Genomic DNA, 18,102 nt, shown 5'->3' on the forward strand with positions numbered 1-18,102 from the left:
AGCAAAGACACTTGGGAAGATCAAATGAGATAATAGTTGTATAACTGCTCAGCATAGTGCCTGCTACATAGTAGGCCCTATATAAATGCATATTCCCTCCTCCTTTTCCTCTTCACTTCCCCCAACAGTTGCTAAATAGACATTGATTCAGCTCCTATTCACCTTCAGAAATAACTAACTCATAGAAACTACCATGTGGTATATCTGTTGTTTTTTTTTAAATAACGCATTCCCAATGGAAAAAATATAGGCAAGATAAGATAGCATGAAGGAGCCATGTCAAAAAAGAGTGTCAATAACTTTGGCTGGTCACCCGAATTCAGTATGGAATTTCACTCTTAGTTTGGTCAAGCATGGACATACGTGTTCAACACATCAAACCTTTGATTATATTCAATTAAAGAGGGAAATATTTCTGTCATTTTCTAATATATTTCAAACATGTATGAGGCCAGTCAGGGAAGTGTAATGGATAGAGAGCTGGCCTAGGAGTCAGAATGACCTGGGTTCACTTTCCACTTCTGACATATATTGTCTATGTGACCCTGGACAAGTCATTCAGCATCTCAAAAGTCCTGGCAACTTTCCAAGATTACAAGTTGTACACACAGTTCCTATCTGCATCAGTAAGAGGGAACTTTATCTTCTGGAAATTCTCTATACCAAAGAGACCATAAATGCACAGACCCTATGCCTATGGAATAAAGCCAACCAACAAAGATTCATGAATTGCTCTTAGGATATATGGCATTATAGAAAAAGTAAAACCTTTCCCAAATTTAATATCTCTTTTTAACATCCTATTATATTAAATAATATCTCTCCCATACCTAAGAAAAAAGAAAACATTTAAGATAGGGTATTTTGGCCTGAATCCAATCCAATCTTTACCCAAAGTAAAGAAATTAGAATGGATGGATGAGCAAGTATTTATGAGTCATTCACCATGCTCTCAGCACTATAAGTATGTGGAGGAGTTATATAATTCCAGCCCTTATAGCTCTTATATCCAGTGTCCAAAATAAAATCAAGTCAACAAACATTTATTACAAAAACAGTCCCTGCCCTTAAGGAACTTACAGTCTAATGGGGAAGATAATACATAAAAGGAAGGGGGGAGGAGAAGGGGAGAGAGAGAGAAAGGAGGAAAGGAAGAGGGGGAGAGAAAGGAGGACAGGAAGAGGAAGGAGAAAGAAGAAGGGGAACTGGGGGGGGGGAGGGTTGTAGAGCTAAGAGATGGAATGAACATATATATAAAGCCAGGGAATGGATCTGTGGTTTCATGGGCCTCCCAGGTGAAAAAACTCCCTCTACTAACGCAGGTCAGCACATCATCTTCAATTTAGACTACTAGAGAGTTGTCTAGAGCATTGAGAGATCAACTGACTTGCTCAAGATCACAAGGCCAGGATATATCAGAGGCTAAACTTGAACCCTGGTCATCATAATTGCAAGACCACTCCATCCACTAAGCCATGTTGCCTTTCCATGAAAGAATGGGAAGTACATAAGTCAGACTGTAAGTGTGGAATCAGCCAGAATATAGAAATAGGAACTCACAGGAGAGGAAGAAAATTATCATTAATGTTTGAAAGAACACTATAAGCACAAGGCTAAACTGTGAGATTTGAGGTTTTCTTTCTTCCTTTTTTTTTTGGGGGGGGGACAGGTGAGATGGGTGTTAAGCTTCATGATACAATATACAGGAAAGAAGGGGCAGCAGGAGAGAACTTGAAAGTCTATCATCAGGACATTTGTATTTCTTGGAGTAAAGTTGAACAAACAGTTTCACTATATTCCTAAAAATACAAAAGTAAGGAGGGGGAGTGCATAATCCCAAGAGGTCCCTTTGTCTTTGGTTTCTTTTCTGAACCTATGATTTTCACTGGGGTAGGAAACTCCCAATAGGGTCTATATGGTCTTGAAGTTCTAACTCTCAAATTCAGTAACTGAGCATTACTTAAGAATGAAGATCATATCTTAGAGAGTCATCTCAAGCACAGAGAAATTAAGTGATTTGCCTGAGGTCACACAGCCTGGAGCTGACAGAGGACAACTTGAATTCATATCTTTCGGGACTCAGAGGTCGCATTCCTGGCTCTCTATCCACTCCTACATTCTGCCCATCTACTGCTTTGTTTTTGCATGTAATAATGACTACATGCTGGGCCAGAGATTGATTGGGTCATGTAGTTGAATATTTCAAGAGAAACAAAGAATGGGACAGTGCCAGACATCCCCGGAAATGTTTTGACTTTCTGACCCAGCTCTCAGTTGTTCTCTGAATGCTTTCATGTTCCAGTTCATTATGCTATGATCAGTGTAATTCTTTATTTCCAAGATGAGCTGAATGGGAGGCAATCCTGTTACTCTAACTAGATCATGTAGAGAAAATGGGAGCAGGGGAGGTGGGGTGGGGGGAAGGGCCTACATGCCTTCCAGTCTGTTCCTCCTCCTACACCCTAAGGTCTGTAAATCAATGTGTTATACTGTCCGGTGTAGCAAGAATTATTTCTGGCTCTGATCATCTCTAGGTTTTTGCTGACTCTGCTGTTATTCATTAACCTTTGAGTAAAAAATAAAATAAAATGAAATTTAAATATTGTTGGAGATGTTAGAAGGTGGCTGCTATACGAAAAGGTGCCATATTCTAACGGGTTCTCCTTTTCCAAAGCATGATATGAGAAGAAGAAAAAAGTAGGGTGGGGGGTGGGAGGGAAGCTTACAGCATAAATCCAGTGGTGTTTTCACAATCTTCATTCTCTTCGACCTTTCTGCAGCCTCTGACACTGCTGATCACCCTCTCTTGTTTGATACTCTTCTCTCTAGGTTTTGGGGACACCACTCTCTCCTGATTGTCTTCCCACCTATCTGACCAATCTCTCTCTGTCTCTTTTGCTAGATCACACCCTCTCACTTCCAAGTGTCCATCAAGGTTCTAATCCCAGGCCCTCTTCTCTTATCCCTCTATACTACTTTACTTGGTTTTCTCATCAGGTCCCGTGGATTTAAATGCCATCTCTATGCTGATGATTCTCAAATCTACTTTCCCTACTCTTATTTTCAAGGTCTTGGTTTCTAAATCTATAAAGGGACTGGGTTAGATTAGCTGAATTCTATGTTCTCTTCCAAAATCAACAGAACAACAAGCATTTATTAAATGATTACTATGTGCTGGGCACTATGCTAAGTTCTGGGGGTACCGAGAAGAGCAAAAATCACTCCTGTTCTTGAGAATCTTACATTCTAAGAGGAGAGATCTCATAGACCTAAATTGGTGCAAGATAATAATGATAATAGCTAAGATTTATATAGCACTTACTATTTGCCAGGTACTGTGCTAAGTGCTTTATAAATATTATCTCATTTGATCTTGGCAACAACCCTGGGAGGCAGAAGCTATTATTACCCCCCTTTTACACATGAGAACACTGAGGCAGACAGAGGTTAAGAGACTTGCCCAGTATCACACAGCCAGTAAGTGTCTGAGGCTGAATATGAAACAGAACTTCCAAACTCCAGGTTCAGCAATCTATCCACGGAACCAAACAGCTGTCTCACAATTTATCATAATATAAATACAGAGTAGAAGGAGATGGGGGGGGCGGGGGCGTTTGGAATATTTTTTAAAGCTACAATCCTATGACTTCCTTATATTGGAGGCTCACAACCAGCAACTAATTATAAAGATAAAAAAAAAAAACAAAAGGAGAGATCTAAGGAGTTATCCACCCCACCCCAGACCCCAGCTGGGACAGTCACCAATCATACCATATATTATTGGTCTCCTGAGTTCTACTCTTCCTTTTTTGTTTTAAAATTCTACCCTGGAGTCAGGTGGACCTGAGTTCAAATCCAGACTCAGAAAGTCACTTAACCCCAATTACCCTCCAAAAAGAAAAAAAAAAATCTGGAGGCTTCTTCCTAATAGATCACAGAGAATTAAGACTGGTGTAAGGACAAGATTTGGAGCTGGGAGGGTTTTGGAGATCATTTAGCACAACCTCATTTTACATGCAAGAAAACTGAACCAGTTACCTGCCCAATATCAAACAGGTATAAATCCAAATCAGGATTAAAACTCCTGTCTTTCTGAGGCCAAATTCAGTACATTTCCGACTCTCCCATATCTGCCTCCCTTTAAAAAGCTAACATAGAAGGCCATGTACCTGACTTGCTGACTAATAACTGTCTCCTGGCTGTACTGAGAACTCTCTGTGACTGAGACACTTCCTATCTTGGCTCCAGGCATTCTCTCTGGCTGCCCCTCCTCCCCCCCATCTCATGCCTGGGACGCTCTCCCTCCTCAACTCTGACCACTGTTTTCCTTGGTTTCCTCCAACCAAAATCCCCCTTTTTACTGGAAGCCTTCCCACTCTTCTTAATTCTGGTGACTTGTGTTAATTACTCCCTATTTATCCTATCTATATTTGTATAGATTGTCTGAGTGTCCATTTCATGTTATCTCCCTCACCAGTCTGTGAGCTCCTTGAGGGCAGGGACTGTTTTTTACCTCTTTTTGTATGGCTGACACTCAGCATGCATTGAATAAATGATTACTGGTTGACTAATTAATAAGAGAAATTGAGGAAAGAGATCAAAGTATGTCTCAGCATCAGTCATTATTGCATTGCTATTAGCCTGTGAGAGTTAATAATTAATTAATAATTTATATAGCACTTTGTACATATGTATGCGAGTAAATATATGTATATATATTCTCATATATATTATATATATACACATATATACATATTTTCTTCTCAGTTAATCTAATATTACCAACTGGCAACCACCCTTTTCCTCTCCCAGAAGGGTGTGCATCTAATTCTCCCTTTCCTTCCAAAGGAACTGCCTTGAATTCTTTAATGAGGTTTTTGTTTTCCTCCCATAAAACTAACTATGGACCCTATGTTTGGGACTTATTTCACAATGTCCCTTTTCACAGTCATCTGAAAAAAAAGATACCAAGTCATGGCAACCAACATAACATCTATTTCAGAAATTATGTCAAAGACATCTGTAAGAGAACTTTCAATGGCTGCAAAGAGAGGAGGAAAAGGAAGAGGAAAAAGAGGAGGGAAAGGGGGAAAAGGAGAAAGGGAAAAGACAGAGGGGAAGAGGAGTGGGAGAGGAGGGGAGGGAGAGGGGAAGAAAGAGGAGAAAGAAGGGGTAGGTAAAGGGGAAGGAAGAGGAGGAAGAGAAAGAGAAAGAAAACTTCCCTCTCTGGGGCTAGCTATCTTAAGGATTTTCAGGGTTCAAGAAAATCTGAGAACTCTAGAAATCTGATTTCTAAAGTATCTCCAAAAGAAACAAATTCTTGACATCCCCAGCAGGCAGTGTTGTTTTTTTTTTTTTTTTCCAGAGCTGCAGGAGCATGTAAGTAATAAGCAAGGTAACCAGCTTCTCCAGTCAGGCCAACCACTGGACAAGCAAGCCCAAAGGCAGGCAATAAAGATGGTTTTGTCCCACTAGTTCAAAATCTCACATAGTCCACAAGAACCAAAAGTTGACAATTTAAGAAAAGTTAAATCAGTGACAGCAACCAAATTTGTAGAGGGCAACTATGAGGCCCAGATCACCAGTCCTGGAGTCAAGGGGACCTGAGTTCAAATCTAGTCGCAGACCCTTACCAGCTATATGTCCCTGGGTAAGTCACTTAACCCTGTTTACCTCAGTTCTTCATCTGTTAAAAAAAAAAAAAAAAGAGCTAGAGAAGGAAAGGGCAAACTGCTCCCTTACCTTTGCCAAGAAAACCCCAAGTGGGGTCACAGAGAGTCAGACATGACTGAAAAAACTCAACAACAACTTATATTTGGATAGCTCTTAATAATTGTCAAAGCAAATTCTTCACACATTACTTCATTAATATATTCTAATTATTCCTGTCCTCTCATCAGAGTACTGATGTCATTGATCTTTGCACTGTGGGAAATGAGAAAGTTTCCAATAGAAACATGGTAGGGTGGGGGTGGAAGAAGCAGTTATAGTCTAATAATGCTGATTAGTTTTTTACCCCTGAGTTTTTGCTTTGATTAAAGCAACTCTAAGGAAGACGCATGCCATGTTAAAAATAGAGAAGGTTTATAGTTCAATCATTAGAACACAGACCTGCAGTACAGAGCACTCATTTAAAAATCACAAATAGACTCATTATGCATAGGACCTTCAGATGCATCCATGTGATGTATCCATTTCAGAGGGATCTTACAGATTATAGAAGGACTGGGCTGATTCACTGTCAATCTATAACATGCTTAAAAGGGGACTTGCTGGTCATGGTGGGAGATGGAGAAAATATCTACAAAGTCCCAGACTAGCCTTTGTCGGTTATAGCAGGACCAAATCACGTTTGCTCCTCTCCATTAATATTCTGAAGGTACCAAAATGTGAGGGTAAAATTACTGTCAAGGTTAACTGAGATAAGGAAAAGTCAGAAAAAGCCACAAGTGTATTAATCCTTACCTGGACCACTGGAAGAGCCTCTCACCTGGTTTCCCTGCCTCCACAGTCTCTCCTCTTTTTAATTCATCTTCAACAAAGCTGCCAAAGTGATACTGCTAAAGCTTAGGTCTGGTCATGAAACCTGCCTACTTTTAAAGCTCCAGGGGCTCCCTCTTTCCTCTTGAATCAAATGCAATTTCCTCTGGCTTTTAAAGCTCTTCACAATTCTATTTGCAGCCTATTGGTTCAGGCTTATTGAACATGACTTTCCTGCATACATTCTCCATTCTCTGTCCCCATCCCCCTACCCCAATCTACTTGCCTTTATGCATACAAACTGTCTCCATGCCTGAAAGTCTTTGTTCCCCTCCCTCAACCTCTCAGAATGCCTGGCTTCTATCACAAGGCTAAACTCAAAAGAGACTTCCTACAAGACCCTGTTAGCTGCAAGTATCTTCCTCCCCTCCCAATGAAATAGCCTGGTATTTACTCTGTATACAGTTTATATTTACTTATCTCTGTACTTACGGTTTCCTTCCCCACCCCCCAAAAGAATGGCAACTGCTGCCAGCCTTGGTGAAGCATGCCTATAATCTCTGCTGCGGGAGAGGCTAAGGCTGGTAGAGCTCTGAGCTTGGGCCAGAATCTGAGCTGTGGTATTAATATGGTGGGGGACGTCCCCAAAGTGAGGGGAGAGAGACACTAGGTTGCCTCAGAAGCCAGCCAAGGTCCAAAATAGAGCGGGTCAAAGCTACCCGGCTAATTAGAATGAGATCCAGTCAGCAAATCACCCCTGCATTTCCAGTCTGGGCAAGATAAGAAGATCCAAACTTTTAATTAAATAAGTAATTAGAGAGATAAGTATGTAAATATATTAATAAATGAATATGTGAGCTGCTTAAAAACCTCCTCTCTCCCTCTCTTTCTCTCTCTCTCTCTCTCTCTCTCTCTCTCTCTCTCTCTCTCTCTCTCTCTCTCTCTCTCTCTCCTCCCCCTTCCTCCTCCATACTGCTGCCTCTTAGAATTCTTATGTTCCTTTAAGTCTCAGCTTGGGTCCCACATTTTCCAAAGTCTTTCTAAGTACACTCTGGCTCCTTAAATTGCTTAGGACTTACCTACATGTGCCCACCAGCAAAACAAAGTCTACTACCTCCTTCCTTTCATTTCAGTGTCTTAGATTTTACTACTCCCTGTTCTTGTTCTAGACCCTGCCCAGTCATACTTGCTGCTTCTCACACATACCATTCCACTGGCTGTTTCTCATGACAGAGAAGTTAGCTCTTTCTTCTCCTGCCTCACAATTAAGACCTACCTCAAACAATTCCTTCTGGCAAGAAGCCTTTTCCAGGCCTCCCCTACCTGCTCCACTCTCCACCCCATCCCCCTTTCCCCCTAAGTTTATCTACGACCTTCTTTCTATGTATCTGGATTTAAGTATATAATGTATATTTTATATTATATTGCTCAACATATAATATGTAATGTCTCCTCCATTAGAATGTAAGCCCATGGAGGATAGGGAGTCTTTTTTGCTTTTGTGTTGTAGCTTCAGTCCTTAGCACAAGGTCTGGCCCATAGAAGATGATTGTTAAAAGAGTAGTTGATTGATCCTTATTCCCAGCCACCTAGCACAAGGCCTCTGCTAATAGAAGATGCTTGATAAATGCAGTTTGATTAAACTGTTGAATGAATCAATCCCTCAGTTCTGCTGATTAAACCTCAACTAAAACCACCAAACTAAAATTTCTTGGTCAAAGATATTTGGTATCTAAAGTTTCAAGCTTCACTGGGACCCTCTGGGGTTAAACCATTAAAAGAAAACACACAAATACACAACCCCATGGGGAAAAAAAAATAGCAGGCGCAGTTCCTCAGTCTTTAACCTCTGAGGAACTGTTTTGGTGTCCTGGGAATAGGACACATGTTTCAATTGACAAATTATGTAATTATCTAGTTTCATGTTTAATATGTCACCAGTGTGTAGCCAAATTATATCCACAAATATGTGCCAAGGATTGTTCTAGCTTCATTATGTGTTTACGCCTCAGGCTGTAACAGTCTTTCTGTTCCTATAGTCAAGAACCTAATATTATATAATCAGGTCATTCCTTCATTTTGCTGCTTTTTTTCTTTAAATCAATATGATAACTACATATTTATTTCCCAGGAATAGCAAAAGCCCTGATCTATGTGCACTGACTTTTATAGTTTACAAAATATTTTACTTAAAATAGCCCTGTGATATAGAAAGTGTAAACATCATTATCCCCATTCTAGAGATGAAGAAATTAAAATTTGGAGAGGTAATGACCCACCTACCAACACAATGCTATTGAGATAGTACAGCAGAACTTGAATGCTAGTCTTCTGATGTTAAAGTTCAGTCCTCTTTAGACTGTAATATTTTTTTTCCTATGTCCCCTTCAAAAAGAGGCATCAAATCTAAATAGGGTCCACCTGAACTCAATGGAAGCCTTAAACTTTGCCCCAGGAAGACTGGCCTTGGAGAGGAGAACTTTCTCTTTATCTTGTCCACAATCAGGCCTTACTTCCTGGCCACCATTTCAAAACCAGACTTTGTGTTGATATATTCCAGGCATGTGGGGCAGGGGCTATCTTTCTTGCTTGTATTTGTAACATCAGCAGTTAGCATAGTGCCTAAGGGCACGCCACAAAGAACAAATAAATATTTTATTTATCAAAAAGATGAAAATCCCTTAAGAAAGATCTCCAATGTCAAGTTTTTTTCCTCTACCTTTCTACTATTCATCCAGCAGAAACTGTGAAGAAGTCCAAGTCAATTCAATAAATATTTGTTTGGCATCTACAATGTGCCATTCACTATGCTAAATACTAAGAATACAATTTTTAAAAAAAAGGCAGTCGCTGCCCTCAAGAAGCTTACAATCTAATGGGAAGAGATATCATGTTTTAAGAGAATCATATCTCTATGTGAATTAATCTTCAAAGAAACTCCAAGGAATGTCCTGCCAAGCAGATCTACCAATACAACCTAACTACAAAAATTGCGCTGGTACTAAGAGAAGGTCTCATTTTGAGAAGAGTCAAAGTGCTTCTGTACTCTTGATAACAAACACCACCACCAGGGAGCCTTCTAGACCAGGAGGACCATAAGATCAGTCTAGAGTTAGCAGGAACTTCTAACAGTCATCTATTCTAATCCCCCATTCCATGAACCAGGAAAGCCAACATACAGAGGTTGAAGTGATTTGTCCAAAGTCCCAAAGGACCCTATTTAGATTGTAGTCTTACAGCCCAAGTGAAACTGATTGTCTTCAATGATGTTTTATCTAACTTTTATGTCTGTAACACACAACTCAATCACAGATAGATAGCCTTGTACTATTCCCTAATTATTTCCTGTGTTTGTCTTGTCTCTAGCTTACCTGTATTTCTCACAAAGTCAATAAAACTGTCTTGAAAATTCTCTCACTTTGACACACTGATAGTAAAGCCTACTTTAAGTTGTAAATGCAGTTTAAAAATGTTCACAATTCAATACCTAAATTAATTATGAAAATGTCAATTTTTATTTTTACTCACTTTGAACTTTGACATATTCTACAGAATCTGGAGAAATCTAACAATGTTAAATCTGCTTCTAGGATATCACTATGCACACATCAGAAAAAAGTTTCATCTTTGCTACGTCCCAATGGGGGAAGAATTCAGAAAATCTGTATACTAAATTCAATCCTAAGAATAAATCATCTCATGACTTCGGACATGTTGCTTCTATATTCTGAACCTTAAATTATCTTCTTTGAAAAGTACAAAAAACACTGAAATGCTTTTCATTACTCCAAGGCAAAGGTGTGCTTGGGTCTGCTTGAGCACCAGAGACAATTGTTAAATTTTCACTGTGAGCATTTATGCCTTAGATATTGGCAAACACTACAAATCAAGGCTTGAGTTGTTGTTTTATTGATTGTCTAGACTTAAATGACAGAGACAATGTTAATGACAAAGATTAAACTTAAAAGTGTGTCATGAGGGGCGGCTAGGTGGTGCAGTGAGTAAAGCACCGGCCCCGGAGTCGGGAGGACCCGAGTTCGGTTCCAGCCTCAGACACTTAACACAAAAAAAAACTAGCCGTGTAACCTTGGGCAAGTTACTGAACCCCAACTGCCCTCCAAAAGGCAAAAAAAAAAACCAAAATAAAAGTGTGTCATGAACATTTCTTGGGCAAGAAGGGAGAGAAGTCAGTTGTTAAAAATTTACCAACACATTCCTGGTCTGAGGAATAATGGGTAATATAAGATTAAATCACATGTAAGCAGGTGTGCTGAAATTCCAAATTTTGCTAAGCTTTAGTTTTAGAATTATCTTTGGTAATTAACTTAAGTAGACGGGGTAGTGTGCAAAGTCATAGCAACTCAAATAATAAATGTTATCTTGTAAGACCTAACTCAGAAGTTGCAGAATTGTCCAGATTCCTGACATCGCCCCAAGTTGATCTTAGTTTCTAACTTGACGTCTGAAATGGAAAATATGAACTCTTTTTGGCTCCAAAATTTCTAGAAATAGGATGGCAATTAAAGTTTTTGGTTCCAAAGGATTTCTCTGTTAGACTCTGCTCCAAGTTGCATACTAAATAAGAAAAAAGTGACTGGAGTTGTCAATACAGAGTTTAATTAAAACTGCAAGTTTTAAATTATGTAAGATTGCTAGATAGGCTATAATACAGAGTTGACTAATAATACTTGGATTAAATAACTTCTTAATTCCTAAGACTTTAAGCCTTTTTATACAGAGTGGTTATTGTTTTTGAATTGTTTCATTCCTGTCTGACTCTGTCACCCCATTTGAGGTTTTCTTGGCAAAGATGCTGGAATGGTTTGCCATTTCTTTCTCCAGTTCATTTTACAGATGAGGAAACTGAGGCAAACAGGGCTAAGTGACTTACCCAGAGTCACATAGCTAGTAAATGTCTGGATTTAACCTCAGGAAGTCTCATCTTCCTGGGGCAGGAAACCTGAGTAGAGTCTGAGGTCACTAACAAATCTCACTTTGATGCCTTCACCATTCTTTGACAGAGTTTAAAATTTGCTTGATCACCCATTCCCTTTTCTACCTCAAGGTCAAAAAAGAGGGACTGGAACATTGGCATACCACATTTGAAAAGTTGCCAACCCCTACTTTTAGCATTTTTAGGTACTATACAATATCACTACTAAGCAGAATGGTCCAAAGAATTAATTAATAAGATAAATATGGTCAATAAAGATGGTATATTGGGTTCCCTATATTCAGTACAGTACAGATGACCAGAACATCTCATACAATCAACAATTAGGGGTTACCACCTCAGAAATAACTGATGGATTTTGATTGACGTATTCTTAAAAGAAATAGAAAGAATCTCATTTCCATTTAGCTTTCTTTCCTCAAACACCAGTGGGGGAGAATACAGAGAAATGTGTATACACTGTGAATACCCAAGCCAGATGTAAACCATCCACTGTGGATAGGTACAGGAAAGGAGTGAAATTGTGCTTAAAACAGTTTAGACACTTTCATGGCATGGTAGCTGCAGTTTACAGCTTCGTGTATATTATTTTCCAAGAAGTTTACAACTCGGCTCCTACTGTCATTCTTAAAATAAACTCTGGAAACAAAAACATTATATCTACATCAAACATATATGACAGGAACCAGATAAGGCAGGAAATGAGAGTGAAGTGTAAAAATAAATATATCTTTTAACTTCAATAGTGATCAGCTTCAGCTTAAATAGAAAGTCATCACTATAGATGAAGTTACACTTGGCGCTTGGGTTAGTCTTGGGTGAGGTGATTTCAGGGCTAGAAAATGCTTACCTGCCCACTTCCTCTTCTCTCCTTCCCACCTAAAACAAAACAAACAAACAAACAAAACCTCACCATCTCTCTTCTAAACTACTTTTGATGACTTACAATTCCATCACCAGACATTCATTAACAATAAGACATTATATCCCATTACACCTCTTGTCTATCTGAAAGCACCTTCTACTGTCATTAGTTATTTATACTTCTGTGTAAATGAGCTTTAGGTCTCAGAGCCCTTTAGAACCAGAGACTTGGAAGACACAGGGCACTTAATAGAGGGTGTCCATGGGAAATGACTTAGTTCTGAACCCTGAAGCTTAAAAATCAAAATAGAGTTAATTTTTATGGAATAGATTGGCTACGTGAAGGTTGTCTATAAGGGTTCCATGACCTGCAACCCTTTAAATACCTCAACCAGTTCACCAGAAAACATCCAGAGAGGGTGAAAGATTAACAGTAGCTGCTACCACTATATATAACAATATCTTTGGAATGGAAAATTCTGAATTGGTAAAATCCGGTCTTTTGAGCATAACTTTCAGCAGAGGTGGTATTCTACAGGTATAGAATGAAGCATACAGGCACAGCTATTTTTTTTTAACTTGTCACTGTTATTGTTTTTCATTTTGCTTATTTGATGAAGGGTCCAATTAAGGGCAGGATAGGAGAAGCATGACAGCTTGAGCAGTCACCCAAAAATGTTCTCAATGTGAGAGAAAAATCCCACAGGAAGTTCAAAAAAAATCGAGGATAAGGAGAAAAAACAAAAGCTCCAGCACAGGAAGGACAGGTCCTCAATCTACTACCACCTCCAGAAAACCACAAGGCAAGCCCTAGGGAACATACATTCTAAACAGACAACCCATGGAGTTTGAAATACCCAAGTCATGCTGCATTTTGGCTTTGGAGATTAAGCATAAAAGTAGGCAAAGGAAAGGAAGGAGTCATTCTGTGAGTGTAGGGGGAGAGGTGGGAGTTAATTGGAAGATTAGCAAAAAATATGAAATGGGAAACAGATGAGCTCAAAATAGTAAAATTTCCTATGCTGTTGATTATTAAAGGACCTTTAACAGGCATTTCTACAGTAAACAGACACATTACAGACTATTTGGCATTACTTACACCATTACACCAAGACTCTCCCCAAGCCAATTAGCTCCCATCTGCAAAACCAAGAGTCTTCTACTTAACGCCTTCCTCTCCTTACTGCCCAGGCTCTGTGATGGCTAACCCTGTATTTCTGAATATTGATGGCAAGTTGATATAGTCAAAAAGCCATTATATATGATAGGCAACACTTCTACAGCAAACTCACATATACATCAGTGATACTAAAAAAAGGTCAAGAAAGGGAGAAACACTGGGGGCTTCCTCTGGCAGCTTTGATGTCAACTTCGCAATTCTGAGTGGATGCAGAGAGCAAATCTCTAGTTTCCCACTGTCTACCTATATCCTCCTACCCTGAAAAGTAAGGAAAGAAGTAATTGATAAAAACCATTTCAGATCCTTATTTCTTTACTTTGAATCTGGAAAGCCATATAGAGAAACACCATAATGTCCTATGAATATTTTCTAAGGTATGCACTCTAGCAGTAAAAAAAAAAAACAAAACTGTAGGCACACCCAATATCTGGACTTTATACCTCAACAGCTTGAAAGATTACATCAACCCTGAAACTCACACCCACTCAGCACCCCCTGTCCTGCTCACTGGAGAGGGCGGAGAGTGGCCAATGGAGATCTCCTTCCAGATCCTCCATTTAAGGAGGGTGCCCAGAGCAGCCTCAAAATTTCCCACCTGGCTACATTCCCTGGGCTTCCTCATGCCCCCTTGATAGGTACTCTCTCTCTCCTCCTACTTTTCAGCTTCTTTTTACTGTCTTCACACATCAGATTATGACTTCTTGAAGTCATGGACCATCCTTTGTCTTTCTTTGTATACCCAGTTCTTAGCACAGTACCTTGCAAATAGTAAGTACTTAATAAATGTTCACAAACATGTTCTACTATACTAATATACTACATTTTATGAATGGTGCAAGAAATCTAATTGCTCTACCTGAAATTATAGTAATATTTTAGAGAGAGAAATGTGATTGGATATGCTTAATTACTTTTTTTTCACTTACGTTGGCTGCATAAAAGACATACATTTCTCACATGGACAATTCTTGTCATGAATAAAGGTAACAAAAAGATGGCAACAGTGAGTTGTACTCCGCAAAGTAACAATCATTTTGGAAGAAAAAAAAATCTGAATTTTTGCATAATTCTCCTTAATTATTTTTAAAATTTTTAACTGTGATAATAAATGTAAAACATTTTACAAACCTTATAGCAATACATAAATGCTAGCTGAATTGTTGTTGTTAATAATGAAAATCTTGGTTTAACATTTTATAATACAAGTGATTGGAAGGTCTGGTTTGAAGTTCAGTTTATTTTGTTAACTGGTTTGAATGATGGTCAAAGCTAGAAAAGATACCTCACAAAGACACTGGTCCAAATGCAAGAAGTGCACTATTGACTGTATTTATTAAAATCATGACAATGATTTTTATAAATCACATCCACCAATTAAACAAAAGTTTTTGTTAAAATTTGGTTAGTAAATTTCCTTTTTCCCTGATGTTAGTCAGCTGTTCTTATAAACTGTTCAAAAAATATATAGCACTTTAATGTTTTTAACAAATGATTCAAATATCCACTTGAAACCCTTAATTTGGGAAATTTTTTCAATAGGTTAGAAACCTATTTACAAATATCTTAAGTATGCATGAGTCTCTAATACATGACATTTATATAATTTTTGACAATAAAATTTAAATTTTCAAATATCTTGCTAATGGTGATAGCTTTATGCACTCGATGGCTAATATCTCAAGGCAACACTATACACTTGCAGCAAGGTTCATTGTTACTGAGAGTGGATGCAAATCCATATTTCAAATAACCTTAATAATTTTGAAATTTTTTTGGCCCACTTCTCATCAGATCTGATTAGATCATCATATTAGAATGCACTAGGAATAGAACTACCTATTCTGCATTTTGATGTCACTTGCTTATGCAAGCTTATATTAGCAGTATTATCTTCAATCCATGATTACTTTGCAAGAAAAGCTTTTTAAGCCATTTGGTCCATTTTGTGGGGGTTAGGTCAGTTAAAATCATTTGGATAATCCATAAATCCACTTAGCTAGGTAATATAAACTACACAGTATGCTGCAATGTACAGAAAAAAAAATTTTAATGAGTAAAACTGCTACTATCAACCCTTCCACATTGTGGAACTTCCATTCTGCCCTTAGGATACTTAGGGTACCATCATGACACGTCTCACATACAGCCTGAGTAAAGCTCTATGTCTGTATACCCATATATTAAATATTAATAAAACAATGTATTGCTTATTTTTCTGAACAATGCATATAAATAGAAGTTCTAATTTTTTCTTCCCACAGCTTAATGGACTGTTTTTTTGCATCCCACTTTAGATACTACTGATCTAAGCGTCCAATCACCCCCTTTGAACAGTAGTACCTGGAAAGTACCACCACAATGCATATTATCCATAATGTCAATCTGCAATTATAACACATATATGGTATACAAGTGATAATCTTTTGTACGTGTAGCAATAGAGGTATAGTTATTTTTGTTTGTTTTCCCAACTAGGGAAAGTTATGTTGTCAGTACTCCAAGAAAATTAAAGGGTCCGAAATGGTTCAAAAATTCTTTCATCTGAAAAGCACTGATTTTATCTTTACTCTTCATAATAAACTAAGGAACAAAATTCTGCCATCATTAATCAGCCCCCCCACCCCAAAAAAGGAGCATTTATTAAAAGAGGCAATGTGGTACAGTGGAAAGACCCAGATTCTAATCCTGCCTTACATTTGTCACTTTGGATGTAAATTACTCCATCTTTCAGTGCCCAAGGCATCTCTGAAAAGATTATCATTTTGAGAAAGGTGGTCAATCTGCATGGCTAAAAAGAGTTTTCTTAAAGAAGGCGCCCGGCTTCTTACAATAATGAAATTATGGAGAGGTCCAAACCAAAAAAAAAGTGGATGCCTCAGAAGGTTATGAGCATTAAAGGAAATATTGTGTATAAAGTACTTTTTAAATCTTAAAGTGCTACATGATGATAATTTTAAAATATTGCTAGATTGTATATAGTGCTTAACAATTATTTTATCCTCACATATGACCCTGGTAAACAGGTTAAAATGATTCCCATTTTAAAGATGAAGAAACTGAGGGAGAAAGGTTAAATAATTTGTTCAAAGTCACAGCTAATAAGTTCCTGAGACTGGGTTTAATCACTGGTCTTCTGAACTCTAGGGCCAGCAATTGATCCACTGTGCTACCTAGATGTCTCATTTAAATGTCAAATTATTTATAACAGTCAAAATGACTTATTCATTCAAAGTCATTCTTAAGACAATACTGCTATTACTGTATACAGTGTTCTCTTTGTTCTTCTCATTTTGCTCTCTTTTTTTTTTTTTTTGGAGGGCAGTTGGGGTTGTGACTTGCCCAAGATCACACAGCTAGTTTTTGCGTTAAGTGTCTGAGGCCGGATTTGAACTCAGGTCCTCCTGACTCCAGGGCTGGTGCTCTATTCACTGCGCCACCTAGCCACCCCCATTTTGCTCTTTATTCATGCAAGTCTTTCCATATTTTTCGAAGATCACTGCACTCATCATTTCTCATAGCACAATAGTATTCTATCACAATGATCTGCCACAACTTGTTCATCCATTCCCCAGTTAATGGGCATGCCTGTAATACCCAAATTAACTTAAAAAAGGGTGTATGAAGAAAGACACTATCCGCATCCAAGAAAGTACTGATAAACAGAAGTATGTATAAAATAATTTTACATATATATATATATATGCTTACTTGTATTTAATGGTAGCCATGTCTAGGGTGAAGGGAGGGAAGAAAAGAAAAAAAAAATTTACATGACAATTTTATTACATATTTAAAAGGAATAGTAAGTTGTACATAACAGACTTGCAAATTCATATGCAATCATCTCTTTTCCTACACTATGTTATAGAAATGCTTATTTTATTCCATAAATTTAATGAAATAATTTTTAAAAAGTAAAAATAAATGCCAACTATTATATGCTGTATAAATATCAACTTTTGATAATAATTACTAATTATCTCTCCTTTCCTTTCTCTTCCTACTGCTACTACTCCTTGCAAGAAACTACTATCTTAATTACTGGATAGAAATATCCTTTGCCATAAAATTTAGGATTCCCCCCCGCCAAAAAAAAAATAAACCTTAGTTAGAAGGCTGATTTTAAGGAATGAAGAAAAAAGGAAGCTAAATGATTACAAATATTTACCTAATACCATTTACAGTAGGTATGACCCAGCTTCTAAACCCAGAAAACTATTAGAACAATGAAGAATGTATCATTGCACATGAATACCCATAAAGTTAGGCTATTAGCACTCTGCCTTCAACAAGAACAATGCCTGAATCAAAAGCCTGTCCTGAAGTACCCACCTCTCACAGGGTTATTATGGGGATGAAGTTAGATAATGTGTATAAAGGACTTTTCAGAAAGTCTCAACACTAAGGCTGTGCTGAAATAACAATGCAGGCATCTTTCCCTGCCCTCTTGGCAAATAGCCATCACAATACCCACAAGCCTGACACAGTTTAATGTTATCAAAAACATAAAAATATTCACCCAACTCCCTTGCTCTCTTAAGTGGCATTTGACCAGTGAGTGACAGCCCCCAGAAATCAATCCCACTCACTGTCAATAAACCTTAAGAAACATAATTTATTTTCT

General features: G+C 38.0%; 1 protein-coding gene and 1 long non-coding RNA gene across 2 annotated transcripts in view; one reads left to right on the top strand and one right to left on the bottom strand.

Annotated features, from left to right (window-relative positions):
* The window catches only part of TLN2 (talin 2), a 569,404-nt gene that overhangs the window by 511,711 nt on the left and 39,591 nt on the right, over positions 1-18,102 (bottom strand). Inside the window, exon 2 of the mRNA XM_069098382.1 lies at positions 12,285-12,313. The gene's annotated coding sequence lies outside the window, so the exon portion shown is untranslated. The remainder of the gene's footprint in view (positions 1-12,284; positions 12,314-18,102) is intronic.
* LOC138169168 (uncharacterized) overlaps positions 1-18,102 on the top strand; it is a 70,015-nt gene that overhangs the window by 21,255 nt on the left and 30,658 nt on the right. The gene's annotated exons all lie outside the window — the stretch shown is intronic.

The sequence above is a fragment of the Petaurus breviceps genome, unplaced genomic scaffold (assembly GCF_028583685.1).
Source record: "Petaurus breviceps papuanus isolate PSGF00001 unplaced genomic scaffold, PetGlider_PUasm1.0 37, whole genome shotgun sequence".
In the NCBI taxonomy this organism is placed as follows: domain Eukaryota; kingdom Metazoa; phylum Chordata; class Mammalia; order Diprotodontia; family Petauridae; genus Petaurus; species Petaurus breviceps.